Source organism: Ailuropoda melanoleuca, chromosome 12 (assembly GCF_002007445.2).
Source record: "Ailuropoda melanoleuca isolate Jingjing chromosome 12, ASM200744v2, whole genome shotgun sequence".
Taxonomy (NCBI): Eukaryota; Metazoa; Chordata; class Mammalia; order Carnivora; family Ursidae; genus Ailuropoda; species Ailuropoda melanoleuca.
This window is the reverse complement of record NC_048229.1, coordinates 15,636,501-15,654,834: the sequence shown is the minus strand read 5'-3', so window position 1 is coordinate 15,654,834 and position 18,334 is coordinate 15,636,501. Positions and strand designations below refer to the sequence as shown.

The window sequence follows — 18,334 nt, the reverse complement described above, 5'->3', positions numbered from 1 at the left end:
CATCCAAGGCAGCTGGTGAAACACACAATTCCACCACACCAGGAATTAATGACTAAGTCTTTGACTGGATCAAAGTAAAATAATCTAAAATTAATCAAGTTGCTAACCTTTTTTTCCACTAATTTTTCCTACCCTGTGAAAAAAAATTAGCTACATATCAGCATCAAACAGGACTTTTAAAGATGTCATTTTTGCATCTGTATGATGACTATACAAATGTTCACTGAGCAACACTTTGAACATTTCATGGTTGAAATTTTTTTTTTTTAAGATTTTATTTTTAGGTGCGCCTGGGTGGCTCAGTCAGTTAAGCAGTCAACTCATGATCTCAGCTCAGGTCTTGATCGCAAGGTTGTGAGTTCAAGTTCTGTGTTGGGCTCCATGCTGGGCATGGAGCCTACTTTAAAAAAAAAAATTGTATTTTTAAGTAACCTCTACACCCAAAGTGGGGCTCAAACTTACAACCCTGAGATCAAGAGTCTCATGCTGTTATGACTGAGCCAGCCAGGCACCTCTCATGTTTGGAATTTTTTTTATAATAAAATGTTGGGGAGCACCTGGGTGGCTCAATCAGTTAAGCATCTGCCTTCGGCTGGGGTCATGATATCAGGGTCCTGGGATCAAGCCCCAAGTCTTTGAATCAGGCTCCCTGCTCAGCTGTGAGTCTGCTTCTCCCTCTCCTTCTTCCCCACCCCTCGTCATGCTTTCAATCTCTCTCAAATAAGTAAATAAATAAAATCTTTAAAAATAAATAAAAATTTAAAAATATAATAAAATGTTGGGGAAAATGTCACTTTCTTGGAGATTGCTGTTTACATCTTAATGGGTAGCAAAAACTAAAAGTATGTTGGAGAATATAGCTCCAGGAGGAAAGAAATCCAGGTATAAGTTTCTGACTGCTTTCCACTTGCCAAGGGAAAACAGGCAGTGGGAGCGAAAGTTACTTCAAACTTTGTGAACTGTGGACTTTTCTATGAAAATAGCATTTTCAGCCTCTCCTCTGAATTAAGGTGTCCAACAGAAAACCCTTTGGGATTAAAAACGAATTGCCAAAAAAAAAATTTACCATATGACCCAGAATTTCCACTTCCAATTATACACAGAAAAGAGTTGAAAACAAGGACTTAAACAGATATGAATATGCCACTGTTTATAGAAGGATTATTCACGATAGTCAAAAGGTGGAAGCAGGGGCGCGTGGGTGGCACAGCAGTTAAGCGTCTGCCTTCGGCTCAGGGCGTGATCCCAGCGTTATGAGATCGAGCCCCACATCAGGCCTCTTCTGCTGTGAGCCTGCTTCTTCCTCTCCCACTCCCCCTGCTTGTGTTCCCTCTCTCGCTGGCTGTCTCTATCTCTGTCGAATGAATAAATAAAATCTTAAAAAAAAAAAAAAAGGTGGAAGCAATGCAGATTCATAGAATAATGGATAATAAAATTCCATACAATAGAATATTAGCCATAAAGAGGAATGAAATTTTGATAGATACTACAACGTAGATAGACCTTAAAACATTATGCTGTGAAATAAGCCAGACAGGCCCCAGTCTGACTCCGTGGGGAGAGCATGCAACTCTTGATCGTGAGGTCATGAGTTCGAGCCCCACATTGGGTGTAGAAATTACTGAAATAAATAAACTTAAAAAAAAAAAAAAAAAGGGAGGGNAAAAAAAAAAAAAAAAAAGGTAGGGCCACCTGGGTGGCTCAGTTGGTTAAGTGTCTGCCTTCGGCTCAGGTCATGATCCTGGGGTCCTGAGATGGAGCCCCAAATCCGGCTCCCTACTCAGCCAGGAGCCTGCTTCTCTTCTCTCTTGCCCCCCAACCCCCATCTTGTACTCTCTAGAACCCTCTAGAGAGGGTCTCTCTCTCTCTCTCTTCTCTCTCTCAAATGAATAAATAAAATCTTTAAAAAAAATTAAAAAGCCAGACACAAAAAATAAAATATTGTATGATTCTGCTTAGAGGAGTCAAATTCGTGGAGACAGAACGTAGAATAGAAGTTGCCAGGGGCTGGGAGAGGAAGGAATGGGAAGCGGAGTTAGTGTTTAATGGGTACAGAGTTTCAATTTGGGAGGACGAAAAAGTTTTGGAGAGGTAGAGTGATGATGGTTGCAAAGAATAAATGTACGTAACGTTACTGAACTGTATACCTAAAAATGGTTAAAATGGTAAATTTTTTTTTTTTAAAGATTTTATTTATTTATGTGACAGAGAGACAGCCAGCGAGAGAGGGAACACAGCAGGGGAGTGGGAGAGGAAGAAGCAGGCTCATAGCAGAGGAGCCCGATGTGGGACTCGATCCTAGAACGCCAGGATCACGCTCTGAGCCGAAGGCAGACGCTTAACGACTGCGCTACCCAGGCGCCCCTAAAATGGTAAATTTTACTTTATATACAGTTAATCTCAATTAAAAAAAAAGACTATTTTGGAGATAATAGTTACGCTGTGAATCGGTAGCCAAGTGAACAGCACGCTGACATAGCCCATTTTTCATCTGCCCCAATTCACTCTATGAATGAAGCTATTAGCATGTTCCCTCCCATAATGCTTTGCTTCATTCTCCCTCAAAACTTAATTAAGTGAAATCAAGAAAAAGTCCTTAGAAATAGCTTATGTATTTTCAAGAGATCTTTATTCGGTTGTATACTTTTCAACCAAACAATAATTGATGGTTTTTCCATACGACTCAAATTCGCCTTTGTGTAATAGGGACCTTGCCTATTAGGGATGATGAGTAGGGGGCGTAGTTCTCTAGCTTTGCGCAGTGGCAGTATCGTAGCCAATGAGGTTTATCCGAGGCGCGATTATTGCTAATTGAAAACTTTTCCCAATACCCCGCCATGACGACTTGAAATATAGTCGGCATTGGCAATTTTTGACAGTCTCTACGGAGACTGATTTGTGTTTGTTTAATGAAAGTTTCTGCTGTCGTGCTTTTGTTGGTAGAGTGTTAATGTTTTTCGATCTGAGGGTTAGTATAGAGGAGGTGTTTTGTGTGGATTCTGGATTTCGTCTGATAGCTTTTTATTTTTTTTAAAAGATATTATTTGTTTATTTGATGGAGATAGAGACAGCAGCGAGAGAGGGAACACAAGTAGGGGGAGTGGGAGAGGAAGAAGCAGGCTCCTAGCAGAGGAGCCTGATGTNGTTAGTATAGAGGAGGTGTTTTGTGTGGATTCTGGATTTCGTCTGATAGCTTTTTATTTTTTTTTAAAAGATATTTATTTATTTGATGGAGATAGAGACAGCAGCGAGAGAGGGAACACGAGTAGGGGGAGTGGGAGAGGAAGAAGCAGGCTCCTAGCAGAGGAGCCTGATGTGGGGCTTGATCTCATAATGCCGGGATCACGCCCTGAGCAGAAGGCAGACGCTTAACCGCTGTGCCACCCAGGCGCCCCTCGTCTGATAGCATTTTAATTCTGTTGTATTTTTTTTTTTTTATCGGTAATGTTCGAGATAGTACGAATATGTGGTTGTGACCTTTACCCGCATGGACTTTGCGCTTTCACCCGCAGCAACTTGTTTTTTTCTGGTTGGTCTATTTGATTTCCCCCTCTTTCCTGCGGTTCAGGTTTTTTACTCAAAATTCATCTAACCTGGTCAGGTCTGTGATGTCATGAAGATTTGCATAAGGCTACCCAGCATCCTCTGCGAATGCACACTTATTTCCAAAATCTGAATGTTCGACCCGAGATGATCCAACAACAAGAAGCCTCCTGTGCAGATGGACCTTAAATATAATTGCTGGAAGCAGAACGCATTATATCTACGAACTTGCTGGCAGTCGCTCACCCTCAGTGTAAAGGTAGTTGTCATCCGTGGGGGAGCAGGGTGCGTGCTTACGTTCTTTAGCTTTGCGCAGTGGCAGTATCGTAGCCAATGAGGTTTATCCGAGGCGCGATTATTGCTAATTGAAAACTTTTCCCAATACCCCCATGACGACTTGAAATATAGTCGGCATTGGCAATTTTTGACAGTCTCTACGGAGACTGAATTTTATCGGTGCTGAAAAGTAGTTCTGAACGTTCATCGATGTTGTTATGTTGTGGTAGCGCGTAGAGTACTAATTTATGTGGGAATCCGTTGCGAATTGGAAAAATCCAAGTATTTTTTAAAACAATTGGAAGGCAAACGGACTCACTACATTAATTAGTTACTGAAGTTCCATTATGGAGTTGCAGGCTGAGCTGTGCTTGAAACCGAGTGTCCTTACGCCTAGGTGTGCTGGATTCCACTACACCGTGGCTGCCTCCAGTCTCGTCCTGTTAGGAAAGCCGGGGGTGTCCCCGCACGGAAGCCTTCAGGAGCCCTACCCTTGCGCATGGCAGATCCAGCGGGGCAGGCGTGGGCCACCACCCATCAAACACTTCTCTGGTCTGTAAAAAGGATGTGGTTATTCAGGGCGAAGTTGGTGAACTGGCATCTATTGCTTCAAGGCGGCCCCGGGGAAAACCTCCCCAGCGGTAAATTAGACCCAGTCCCTGCTTCAGGGAGCTCACAGTTTTGAGACAGACCACAAATAAGTAAACGAACAAATAAACTCGAAAATTACAGATTATTTCAATGCTATGAAGAAAATAAGCAGGGAGATGTGGTGAAGCCATCCAGAAGACCAGCTAAATTCCGACAGCAGCTATTCAGCACTTACTGGACCACACAAAAAGTGCGTAATATGCTTCATTTCATTTAGTTAACAGCTCGGTTGAGTTACAATTGACATTCACTAAAACACACATATTCAAAGCACACAATTTTGCAAGTTTGAGACACGTACCCCCGTGACACCATTACTGCAATCTAGATAGTGAACACGTTCATCGCTCCCCCCCAAAATTTCTGGTGTTCCTTTGTAATCCATCCCCACCTCCTATCTCTTCCCACTCCCTGGTGTCACTATAATTTGCATTTTCCAGAGTTCTATATAAATGGAATCGTAGGGCATGTGATTTGTTGAGATTGACTTTTTCACCAATGTCCTTGAGGTCCATCCAGGTTGTTGCGTGTATCGATAGTTCATTCCTTTCTGTCACTGAGTAGTATTCCGTTTATGGAAATAGCAGTTTGCTCAACCATTCACTCGTTGAAGGACATGTGGGTTGCTGTCACCAGTAAAGCTCCTAGGAACATTCCTGTACAAGTTTTGGTGAGCAAGGGCCCCTGGCTGGCTCAGTCAGTAGACCATGTGACTCTGGATCTTGGGGTCATGAGCTCAAGCCCCAAGTTGGGCACAAAGCTCCCTAAAGAAGAAGAAGGGAAAAACAACAACTCCCAAGTTCTGTGTGAGCATAAATTTTTAAGTCTCTGGGCCATATGGGAAATTACATGTTTAGTTTTGTAACAAATTGCCAGATTGTTTTCCAGAGTGGCTGCATCACTTTACTTTCCATGCGCAGTTTGACAAGCCTCCCTGCCTCTTCTCTTTCCTTCCTGACTTTGATTTTTTTGAAGAGCCCAAGACAGGCATCTTGTAGAAATTCCACATTCTGACTTCATCTGATTGTGCCCCAAGGAGGTGTTGACAAACATATTCCTTTGTCACCCTATATTTCCTGTAACCAGGACTTCCCAGCTTGTTAGATTCAAGTGAAGTTCAAGGGCGGCTCTGTGACCTTTGTACTGCATCTTCTGCTGCCAGTGATGCTGAATTTAAGCACCTGGTTAAGGCAGTAAACTGCTCTGTCTCTACTGTTAAAGTAATCTGTAATCTGTGGAATGAACACTTGCCATAGGAACCATTTGAGACTAAAAGCCCTTTGCTTTCCATGACCACCCTCTTAAACAACTTTTTTGTTGTTAAACAACAAATCTGGCGGAGTAGGATAAATTAATGCCGCTCCTTCTCTGGAAGCCTAGATAGGTTTCCTGGGACTGGGGGATGCCCTGCATTCAGGACCTATGGTCCTAGGAAGTCAAAAAGAGTCCCCTGATAAGCTAGTGGACCAGAACTGAGCAAACATGATGGAAAGAGGGGTCGGTGAACATTCCTCAAAGGGGCATTCTGGGAAGAAAAAGGTGGCGGGGGGCGCTTGGGTGGCTCAGTGGGATAAGCGTCTGCCCTCGGCTCAGGTCATGATCCCAGTGGCATTGGGAAGAGCGAGAAACATGCTTCTCCCTCTCCCTGCTGCTCCCCTGCTTGTGCCCTCTCTCTCTCTGTCATATAAATAAATAAAATCTTTTAAAAATGTACATACAATCTAAATTTAAAAAATACTTAAGGGGCACCTGGGTGGCTCAGTCAGTTAAATGTCTGCCTTCAGCTCAGGTCGTGATCTGAGGGTCCTGGGATCAAGCCCCACATCGGGCTCCCTGCTTAGCAGGGAGCCTGCTTCTTCCTCTCCCTCTGCCCACCGCCCACCCCCCCCGCTTAAGCTGTCTCTCTCTGTCTCAAATTTTTAAAAATATATATTTAGGGGCGCCTGGGTGGCACAGCGGTTAAGCGTCTGCCTTCGGCTCAGGGCGTGATCCTGGCGTTATGGGATCGAGCCCCACATCAGGCTCCTCCGCTGTGAGCCGCCTGCTTCCTCTCCCACCCCCCTGCTTCATCTCCCACTCCCACTCCCATTCCCTCTCTCTCTGGCTGTCTCTATCTCTGTCAAATAAATAAAAAAAATCTTAAAAAAAAAAAAAAAAAGAAAAGAAAAGAACTTCAGCGGGAGCCAGGAGTGCTACCCAGAGGCTGAGATGTCAATATCCTTGATGGTGTGGTCTGGAAATGCACCCCAACCATTTCTTTCCACCTTAGCTGGTTGCCAAGATGCCTAATCAGGGTATTGAACCATGTCTGGAGGAAATAGAAGATGGTGCTTCCATTTTGTATTGATCAGAATGTCAGCTGACACTCTGGCAAACACTGACCCGTGTGGGGTGTGTGTGTGTGTGTGTGTGTGTGTGTGTGTGTCTGTGATTATCTTAGAATTTCTAATAGCAAGTAAGTAAAATAATGACTAATTCATGGGCAAACACAAGAAAGAAAAGCATGGAAAAACCACTGAAAAGATAAACAGATAGCTTAAGGAGAACAAAATAATGTTTTTATTTTAAAAAAGGAAAACGTTATAGAACATCCATGTGATATTTTGCTCTCAGCTCTACCGGAATCTTCTTTGGCTGGGTAATTTGAGTTGCAATAACTTTTTTTTTTTAATTGCAGCAAAATTCACGTAACATAAAATTAGCTGTTTGATAGTGAGTCCATGTGATTTTAACATATTGTTTTCCATTTCACCACCTAATTTTTTCTGATTACAAAATTACTGCATGTAATTTTGCATATAAAATCCAAGCATTATATATATGAAGAGACAGTCGAAGATCCCCCCACCTTAAGCCTACTTGCACCACTGGAGGAGAAAGCCACAGGTAGGTGAGATTATTCCAAATTGTTCTATTCCCATGTAAACATTATTATTAACAAACATTGGATTATACTCTACTTACAGTTCTACTATTTCCTTTTTCTTTCTGCTAAATAATATAATGTGGCATATTACCCATGTCAGTACATGGTTTCCATCTTCCTGCATGGATATAACTCACTTCAGCTAACCAATCCCCTGTGGATGGACGTTTGAGATATTTTCAGCTTTTCCTGATTATAAGCAATGCCCGGATGAGCATCCTTGGATGTGGGGTATTTCTAGGAAAATTTCTGTAGGTCTGATTGCCTGCACAAAGGCCGTGCTTATTTGGAATTTGAGAGGTTCCCCCAAGTCTGCCCCCCCTCAAGGCTCTTCCAGTGTATTTGCCCACAAAGCCATGTCGGGAGAGCACCTGGAGAATGTTTGTATATGTTTGAACATGCTCTGCAGCTTTCACAGGGCTCTACTGTGGTTAGGGAAGGGAGGAGGGAAGGGCGTGAATTCACATCCAGTTCCATACTTGTTTGTTCTCCAGCTTCTTTCCAGACAGAGAGCAAGAAGAGGCTGGGTTGTGGGTGAAGTAATCCTGATCCTCTCCCCCTCCACCATGTAGGGAAATGTCTTTGGAAACATCGACTCCCCATGGAACAAACAGTCACCCCACCCTCCCACCCTGTTGCCCCAGCCAACCTGGACCCCTACCTCCAGGAGACAGAGAGCCCGAGGACTATCTCAGCAAGGAAATGACCCACCAGCCCCCAAACAATCTTCTTAGTGTTCAAGTCACTTTAGGTTGTCTGCAAGAATCCCTGGCTTCTCAAGATTAAAAATATCCCATGCCGGAGGGGCTTTCAGTGCCTGTCTCAGTGTCTCTCAGAAGAGAGCTGGCTCTCTGTTGCCGGGGAAAGTAACTACGACCAATTGACTTTTTTTTTTTTCCTGTGAAGCTTTGAAGCCAGACTTTCTGGGTTAAAATCCTTGCCCCACGATTCACTAGCTATGTGACCCTATGCCACTTCCTTAACTTTTCTGTGCCTCAGTTTCTCTGGCTGTAAAAGGAATGTCAGGATCACATCTACCACAGAGGCCAGTGGGTCTCCACTCTGGCTGCACAGAAGAATCGGCTGGGAGCTTTAAAAAATCCTGATGCCCAGGTCACATTCTAAGCCAATTAAATCAGAATTTCTGAGGGTTAGTTCTGGGCAAAAAAAATTTTTAATAAATAAAATAAAAATTAATAATATAAATAAAATAATAAATAAAATTAAAAATAAAATAAAAATAATATATATGTATATATTTTTAAAGTTTCCCAAATGATTCTGATGTGCCACCAAAGATGAGACTCGTTGCCATAGAGATGTTGTGAGTATTAAATGATATAAGAAAAGTGCTTCTGATGGTGCCTGACATGGAGTTAAATGTTCTGGTAGTAGGGATTTGAGGACCAATTATCCAAGCCTGGGTGGTTGTCAGGGAAGCTTCCTGGAGGAGGGGGTAGCTGAGCTGTGAACTAAAAGAGAGCAGTTAACCAGGACAGGGAGGAAAGGATGAGCTTTTGCAGGGGCTGTTCCCCTGGAGGGGTCTGGAGCCAGAGGAATTGAAAGTCATCCCCTGTGACTGGAGCTGAGAAGGGAGAAAGTAGCCACACTGGGTCTTCTAATGAGGTTAGAGGTCATGGAAAAACCACTGGGTTTTATTCTGGTGTCCTGAAGGATTTCAGCAGGACGGTGGGAGACTCAGACCATGCTTTCCCTCCCAATTCAGAGGCAGCAAGACCTTCCTAAGGCCATGTGTCCAAGCCAGCTGGGGAGCTCCCACTTGCCAAAAAGAGACAACACGACCCCCATGCTCCTGTTCGTGAGCCAGCCCGTGGACTCTCAAGTCAGACAGTCCTGGCTTTGAATCCTGACTTCACCACTTTGTACCCGTGTGGCCTCCAGCTGGTAACTTTGTTCATGAGCCTCAGTTTCCTGGCCTATAAAATAGGCATGAAACCCCCCTTGGATTTTCAAAAGGATTAAATGAGATAATGTAGAAGGCTTAACATGGTGCATCCCACACTTCAAACAATAAATGTTCCCAATAATAATTATTCTACTATCATAATGATTATATAATGATGATAACTATTCATGTGATTAATAATAGTCACGATCTTGATCCTGCAACACTTTGGTGACTGGATAGATCCCTAAACCTGTCTTGTTCTCTCCCAGCCCTTAAGTCCCACTCTGGTCCTCCCATGATAATTAGAGCTTCGATTTCTCAGCCCTTTTCCTGCATTTTTTGTGTTGTTGAATCCACATAACAACCCTGGGAGGCATATGTTTCATTATCCAGATTTTGTAGTTATGGCAACAGAGGCTCAGAGTGGTTCAGCCACTTGCCCCAAACCACCCAGCTAAGTATCAGACCTGCAACCTCACACACATTCACTGATAAGGAAACTGAGGCTCAGAAAATGAGGTATCTTGCCCAAGGCTGTACAGTTGGCAGGTGGCAGGGCTGGGGTTTAAACCCTTGTCTATCCTGCGACTCCCGGCCCCTAAGTGTTTCCCCCAGAGGGCTGACATGCCTGCTAGGATCCACCCTTTGAATCATTTGGGGAGATAAGCAGGAGAGGCTGGAAGCTTTCATTCTTGCTGCCCTTGCTCTGGGATTCTCGTATACTTGAACACCATTATTTATTTATTTGCTAGAGAGACAGAGAGAGAGAGAGAGCACGAGCAGGGGGAGAAGCAGGCAGAGGGAGAAGCAGGCTTCCCACAAAGCAAGGACCCTGGGATCATGACCTGAGCCAAAGGCAGACACTCAACCAGCTGAGCCACCCAGGCGCCCTGCGGTGTCATTTTTACAATGTAATTGTATTTTATTTTAAAAGTATCAATTCATTATGGGAATAGGTAAAATCGCATATGTGGTTTAAAGTTCAAAAGATTCAAAGGGGTATTTAGTGAAATCGCCTTCCCACTCCTGACCCCCAGCCACTTTGCTCCCACCTCCACCCCTTCCCGGTTAACACCAGTGTTTATGTATTCTTCCAGATCTCTCCAGCATATAGGAACATCTTATAAACAAATATATTGTTTTCCACACAAATGATACACATGTTACACACACTGTTCAGTTTTATTTTTTTTTAAGATCTTGGAGACTGTTTCGTATTAGTACATAATGATCTTCCTGGATCTCTTCTGTGGCTACACAGTTTTCCGTTGTAGGATGGACAGTATGTAGTTTATTTCACCATTCCCCTGTCCATGGACATTTGGGTTGTTTCCAGTTTTTTTGCTCTTTTTTTTTTTTTAAAGATTTTATTTATTTATTCGACAGAGATAGAGACAGCCAGCGAGAGAGGGAACACAAGCAGGGGGAGTGGAAGAGGAAGAAGCAGGCTCACAGCGGAGGAGCCTGATGTGGGGCTCGACCCCACAACGCCGGGATCACGCCCTGAGCCGAAGGCAGACGCTTAACCGCTGTGCCACCCAGGCGCCCCCCAGTTTTTTTGCTCTTAAACACAGCACTGCAGGAGCGTCTGGCTGGCTCAGTCGGGGGAGCATGTGACTCTTGATCTCGGGGTCATGAGTTTGAGCCCCATGTGGGGTGTAAAAAGTACTTAAAATCTTAAAGCAAAACAAAACAAAACAGCACTGCAGCTAAGGCCCCATACTTGAGACTTTGTTGTCAGTCCTGGGAAACTCCGTGAATGGTCTGTGATGGAGGAGAGAGGCTGGGGCTGGGGGTCTCATGCCGATCACGCAACTAACCCCACAGCCCAGGCAACATATCTCTTTATGCCTCAGTGTCCCTCCCAGCCTCTCCTTCTTTCAAATAATATTTACCGAACACCTGTCATTCTAGACACTGGTGGAGAAGATAAGCCCAACCCCTGTTCTCATAGTGCTGACATTTTAATGGGGGAGGGAAGGAGAGACAAATAATCAACAGGTAAACAAATAAATACAAAACATAATGTCAAAAGGTGAAAGTAAATAAAATAAACCGGCATAAAGGGATATAGAGTCTGATGAAGGGGTTAGGAGGTTGTGGATAACATGTCCAGGATCTGTAGAGGTGACTTGTGAAGGGAGATCTCAAAGATGAGCAGGAACAGCCATGCCAAGATCTGGGAAGAACATTCCAGAAAGAGGGTTGCAGCTGCGAGGGCTCCAAAGTCAGAACTAGTTTGCTGTGTTCGAGGGACATAATGGAGGACATTGTGTCTGGAGTGAAAAGAATCAGGGGAGACTGGAAGACAACGAGACCCGATGTGCAGCCTTGGAGATCCTCGTGAGGATTTTGGATTTATTCTCAGTGCAACAGGAAATCACTGAAGTGGTGAAGTGGGGGAATGATAATGGGACAACGTACATCTTTTAGACGTTACTTTGTGACCCAGCCGTTGCACTCCTAGGTATTTACCTAAGAGAGATGAAAACATATGTCCGCACAGAGACTTCTCTGTGAATATTCACAGCAGCTTTATTCACAGAGGCCAAAACTGGAGAAACAACCCAAATACCCATCAACAGGACAGTGGAGGACCACTGGTACATCCAGACACAGGAGTGCTACTCAGCAATAAAAAGGAGCAAACTCTTAATACACACGACGTAGATGAATCTCGTGAACATGCTGGGGCCGAGAAGCCAGATGTCCCCACACCCTGCAAAAGAGAGAGAGGGGGGCGCCTGGGTGGCGCAGTCCTTAAGTGTCTGCCTTCAGCTCAGGGCGTGATCCCAGCGTTCTAAGATCGAGCCCCACATCAGGCTCCTCCGCTGGGAGCCTGCTTTTTCCTCTTCCACTCCCCCTGCCTGTGTTCCCTCTCTCGCTGGCTGTCTCTCTCTCTGTCAAATAAATAAATAAAATCTTTAAAAAAGAGAGAGAGAGAGAGAGAGAATACATAGTATGTGATTCCACTTATATAAATGCATTATAAGGAAAATGCAGGGGCGCCTGTGTGGCTCAGTCGGTTAAGCGTCTGCCTTGCGCTCCGGTCATGATCCCGGGGGCTCCCTGCTCAGCCAGGATTCTGCTTCTCCCTCTGCCCCTCTGTACTCCCCCCCACCACTTGTGATCTCTCTCGTTCACTCTTTCTCTCAAAGTTAAAAAAAAAAAAGAAAAAAATGCAAAGTAATCTATAGTCACAGAAACCAAGTCAATGGTTACCTGGGACCAGCAGTCAGGGGACAGGGAATCAAAAGCAAGGGACAGGAAGGGGTTATGGAATGTTCTGTATCTTGATTGAGGTGGTGGTTACATGGGTGTATCCATGTGTCAAAACCCACTGAACTTTATTTTAAGATTTTATTTATTTATTAGAGAGAGAGAGAGAGCCCACATGAGCAGGGGAGGGATAGAGGGAGAGAGAAAGAATCTCAAGCAGTCTTCCTGCTGAACAGGGAGCCTGACACAGGACTTGATCCTAGGACCCCGAGATCATGAATTGAGCTGAAGGCAGAAGCTTAACCAACTGAGCCACTCAGGTGCCTCTAGTACGCTTGATATTGGTGTGTCTTATTAGGTATAAAAGAGGACAGAGAGGACTGAGGATGAATTCCCAGTGTGCACATGTCAACATGTGGGCCCGGAGCTGATATCGGGACACTGAGATGGGGCGGCTTTGGAGGGAAACCCAGTCCCCTTCACCCACAGAAGGACCGGACAGTCTCTTGAGATCCCTTCTCAAGAACTGCCCCTGCAATTCTGGGTGTAAAATCCCTCCCTCCCAAGGCAGGTATGTTGTATCAGTTACCAAGACGAATCCTCCACCATTTATGGAGGAGACTGGTAACAGGAACGTTGGGATTCCAGCTAAGGTCTCATTTTCTGTTTCATTGTCCAGTTTTTCCTGAGTGCTTCTCTGCCCCAGCTCAACTTCTTCAATGACACAGTGCCCTTGAGGAGTGGCTGGGCATCAGGAAGTGTCCCAAACTCCATCACAAGTTTTTTTTTTTCTTTAAAGATTTTATTTATTTATTTGACACAGAGAGAGAGCACAAGCAGGGGGAGCGGCAGGCAGAGGGAGAGGGAGAAGCAGACTCCCCGCTGAGCAGAGAGCCCGATATGGGGCTCAATCCCAGGACCCTGGGACCATGACCCGAGCCGAAGGCAGACGCTTAACCGACTGAGCCACCCAGGCGCCCCACCATCACCAGTTTTGCTATCACTGAGAACCTACAGTGCTGTAACTTACTACATACTTCTCTGTAAATGACCCACTTTTTTATTTAACTTATCCTCATCCTAAATTATAAAATCATAATTTATTGAAAAACATCCACCTCTCCGTGGACCTGCACACTTCAAACCTGCATTGTTCAAGGGTCAACTGTATTGGTTTTATGGGCTAATTAGGTATTTTTCTAACACACGTGAATACATTAACTATTAAAATAAGGGATCTCTGCCTATGTACCATTTATACATCTCTCATTCCACTAGTGGTACTTGTACCACATGTGGGGGGGATTTCTTCATGGGATCACCCTAAAGTGTTGTGTGCAAGTCGGTGCTCATGAAATATCAGTTATCCATTAATCTGGACACAGTTGGGGTCGAGAGAGGTCTTTGTCAACACCAAGCAAGAGAACTGACAACAGTGCACTTAACCTCTAATATAGCACTTCCACCCCTAGGAACTGATCTTCAGGAAATAATTAAGGGTGCACTTCAGGGATGCCCGGGTTGCTCAGTCGGCTAAGCATCTGCCTTCAGCTCGGGTCATGATGTCAGGGTCCTGGAATGGAGCCCTGGTCGTAGGGCTCCCGGCTCAGCAGGGAGTCTGCTTCTCCCTCTCCATCTGCCTACCCCATGGCCCTGCTAATGCTCTCTCTCAAATAAATAAGTAAAATCTTAAAAAAAAAAAGGCACTCCAAGATTTTTTTTTTTTTATGAACACTTGATTTTAATCTTTTAGTTGATCTGGTTTTTTTTCTAAATTTCTTCCTACAGTGAGCAGCTGCTATAAAGAAAACTTTTACATCTATATTGCAAGCTCTGGAATTTACTCTTCGAAATGTTTTTTCCCCCTTCATCCCTTCTTTCTTCCCAATGTCAGTCAATGCACTGTGAAGACATGGTCTCTGCCTTCCTGAAGTCTGGAGTCTAGCAGGAGACAGAGAGCTGCAAACGAGCGCACAGGAACTGTTTAATTATAATTGTCAGGAGTGCCTTCCAGGGTGCTAAAAAAAGATCTTAATAACAGAGGCCCTGCAGGTCAGGGCATGGTTTTCTAAGGAAATGACTTTTAGGTTGAAATCCCCAAAAACAGTGATGCCGGCTCACATTTAAAGCTGCACTGTCCCATAGGGTAGCCACTGGCCACATGTGGCTGCTGAGCAGTTGAAATGTGGCTAGTCAAACTGAAATGTGTTCTAAGTGTAAAATACATGTTGGATTTCGCAGACCTCATATAGAAAAAAAAGTAAGAAATTTCTGATACTTCTCATACTGATTAAAAGTTGAAATGGTAGGAATGTTGGGTGGCATAGTTGGTTAGGCTTCCGACTCTTGGTTTCGGCTCAGGTCATGATTTCAGGGTCAGGATCTCAAGGTCATGTGGGCTCCACGCTCTGCGCTGTGCCTGTTTAACACTCTCTCTCCCTCTGTCCCTCCCCTTGCTCAGTCTCTCTCTCTCTTTAAGATTAGTAAGTAAGTAAATAAATAAAATGAAGTGAAATGAGAACTTTAGGCTATGTTGGATTAGATCAAATATATTAAGATTCATTTTACCTGTTGTTTTCTACCTTTTATTTATTTATTTTTAAAAAAGATTTTATTTATTTGAGAGAGAGAGCACGCACTGAGGGAAGAGCAGAGGGAAAGGGACAAGCAGACTCTGCGTTGAGAGTGGAGCCCGATGGGGGACTCGATCCCACAACCCTGAGATCATGACTGGAGCGGAAATCAAGAGTCTGAGGCTTAACTGATTGAGCCACCCAGGCGTCCCTTCTACCCTTTTATATGTGACTACTAGAAAGTCTTAAATTACTTATGTGGCTTGCATTTTGTTTCTAGTGGGTAGGGCTGAACCAGAGAGTGCTTGTTGATAGCAAGGATCATTCTGAGTATTAAATGTGTAGTATCTCATTTAATCCTACAATGACTCTGAGAGGTGGCTAGTATTCATCTTTCTGCAGAGGTGGAAATCTGAGGTGCAGAGAGTAAAAGCCAGAGATTCACCACCAGCAAGGAGCATAGTGGGGGGGGGGCGGGGGGGTTGCACCTGGGTGGAATGCCCCTGCCTAACCAATGTGCACTTAACCTCTACCCCACAGTACTGAGTACGGGCACTGCTGTGCTGGGACATCCATAGTCATCAGGGTGGAAGGAGCAGCACAGAGATGTTCCAGAGACTAGATGGGCTTCTGTGCATTTGGCCATGGAGTGACCCCACCAGAGGATCTGCTTTTTCAGTGGCTGTTTCCTTCCCTGGGGACTCTGAATTCAGTTTTAGCGGGGCTGTTTGTCTGCCTTGTCAATGCAAGTTAATCTTTAGGAAGCATACTTATAATGGTCCACTAAGCACTTTCTAACCCAGTCCTACCAACTAGAAACAAAATGCAAGCCATGTATGTAATTTACATTTTCTAGTAGCCATATTAAAAAAAAGGTAAAAAGAGGGGTGCTTGGATGGCTTAGTTGGTTGGGCATCTGCCTTCAGCTCAAGTCATGATCCCAGGGTCCTGGGATTGAATCCTGCTCCTCCCTCTCCCTCTGCTGCTTCCGCTGCTTGGGCTCTCTTGCTCTTCCTGTCAAATAAATAAATAAAATATTTTTTAAAAATATTAAATAAAATAAAAATTTAAAAAAGGTGAAAAGAAACAAGTAAAATTAATGTTTTATCTACTCCAATATATCCTAAATGTTACTGTAACAACCTGTAATCAGTATAAAAACGTATGGCCTTGCTGATCCTTTTGTTTCCCCGTTTTCACTTCCCACCTCATATTTCATGCTGCAAATTCCTCCAGTCTTTCCAATGCACCATGGCCTCTGCCTTACCCATAGGCCTTTGCATATGCTGTTCTAGGCAGCTGGGAATGGTGTGAGGGTATTCATTCTTCATGTAGGCCTATTTGCTCTTCTGCCTGCCCTTTTAGACTATAACCCCAAAGAAGGCAGACCCCATCTCTGTTTTATTCATAACTGTATCTCTAGCCTGAACACAGCTCTTTTTTTTTTTTTTTAAAGATTTTATTTATTTGACAGAAACAGCCAGTGAGAGAGGGAACACAGCAGGGGAGTAGGAGAGGAAGAAGCAGGCTCATAGCGGAAGAGCCTGACGTGGGACTCGATCCTGCAACGCCGGGATCACGCCCTGAGCCGAAGGCAGACGCTTAACGACTGCGCTACCCAGGCGCCCCTGAACACAGCTCTTGGTACAGCGCAGGCACTGTTAAGTATCTCACCACTGGGTGAATTAATGAGTGACTTCACTACTTATCTTCTGCGTCTTCAATTAAACCATGAACTTTCTGAGGAAAGGGACTATGGTTTGCTTCGTTCCGAGTGTCAGGCATAATGCCCACCAGTCATTCAGCAAATATATACTGAACAGGACCTCCTATTTGCTGCACCCCTAGGAATGGACATGGTTCCTGCCCTCACGTGCTTTTCGTCTAATAGCATGAGGGACATTTATCAAAGAAACCCACCACTACTTGTAAATTGCAGGAGTGAGAAGTGCCTGCAAAACAGAGGTACATTAAAGGCATTGGGAGGGCATGAGATAGTGTGACTGCCTGGTTGGGGAGCAGTCTTGGCTCTTGAGTTTTAATATAGGAGGACGTGACAGCCAAAGGTGAGCTACCTGGTTCTGCCTTCAAAGAAGAGCTTGTCCCCCAGATCGAGGAGTGGCAGCTTCCAGATGCAGGGTTTTCAGGGCAAGGGTAAGCTCTTCCAAGGCATCCCCAGCCAGTGGTTGAACATGGCCAGGGGACTGGGCCCGGAACACTTCTGCCCAATGGGGCTCCTCCAACAAGTTTTTGTTCCGGCACTCCCTGTTAGGTTATTTATCTTTGTCAGATCTGAGTCCTTGCCCGGTCCTGCTTCTTCCCCTTTCCTTCACAAGCCTTACCCGCCACCCCCCCTGCCCCAACTCCATCTCAACATTTGCTTCCTGGAGGACCTGACTTGACCCAGAGGGTCTTGGGGTCTGGATTCTGGTGGGCAGGGGACCTCGAAGTTGTGCTTACAGGGCATTATTATATAGAATCGACTAACTACCCTTGCCCTTTGCAAAGAGTGGAGAAGGGCTGATAGTCACAGGAGCCTCTATGAGAATGAACTTCAATAGTAGCTATGTAGTGTCTGGCACTCTATGAATGGCCGCTGTTACTATTACCTGGTTTCTATTCATCTCCTCTGGGCTCTGGGGTGGCAGTGGGTGTTTCAGGAAACTGCCTGGCACTGAGTGTAATCTCCTTGAAGTTTTTCCTTTAGTGTCTAAGGTGGGGTCCCCTCTGGTCCCTGCAGAGTTTTGGAAAAGTCTCCCTCTAAGGGAGGGTGGACATGTGGAAGATTAGGGGATATATACCCTCGGAAGTATTGAGTCTGGCCCCAAAGTGCCGATTGCGAGCTGCGCTGCCATCGGTCCACAGGGCGACCCAAGAAAGGTCCTCCAAAGCTTCCCTGCTTTGCCTGGTACTGATTTAGGGTCCTTCTGGGAGATGACCTACTGGGAGACAGACAGATAGACTGGTGGACAAATCTGACTCTCCAGCGGATGGACATGTGATGAGTGAGTGACTGATGGATGGACAGACACAGGTCAGACCGTGAGATGTCAACACAGGAGATAGATCTGTCAGCCAGACGGTCAGGCATGTGACTTTGAGACGGGCAGAGACTGACCGCAGGGCCTGAAGGCCTGGGAGTCTCCCGCCTGCCGGCTTGGCCGCGAGGGGGCGCCGCCGCCCCACCCGGCGTGGCCCACTGACGGCTCGGCGCGCGCTCGCGGGCCGGCGGCGGGG

At 45.1% G+C, this 18,334-nt stretch overlaps 1 long non-coding RNA gene and 2 other non-coding genes across 3 annotated transcripts; all 3 read left to right on the top strand.

Moving 5' to 3' along the window:
• Nucleotides 1–2,311: 2,311 nt before the first annotated feature.
• LOC117795214 lies at nt 2,312–6,172 on the top strand. Its single transcript, XR_004619097.1, has 3 exons — nt 2,312–2,372; nt 3,602–3,802; nt 4,217–6,172. It is a non-coding gene; the product is annotated as an uncharacterized LOC117795214 (long non-coding RNA).
• LOC117795342 lies at nt 2,751–2,891 on the top strand. The gene has a single exon (XR_004619311.1). It is a non-coding gene; the product is annotated as a U4 spliceosomal RNA (small nuclear RNA).
• LOC117795344 lies at nt 3,848–3,986 on the top strand. The gene has a single exon (XR_004619312.1). It is a non-coding gene; the product is annotated as a U4 spliceosomal RNA (small nuclear RNA).
• Nucleotides 6,173–18,334: the final 12,162 nt, after the last annotated feature.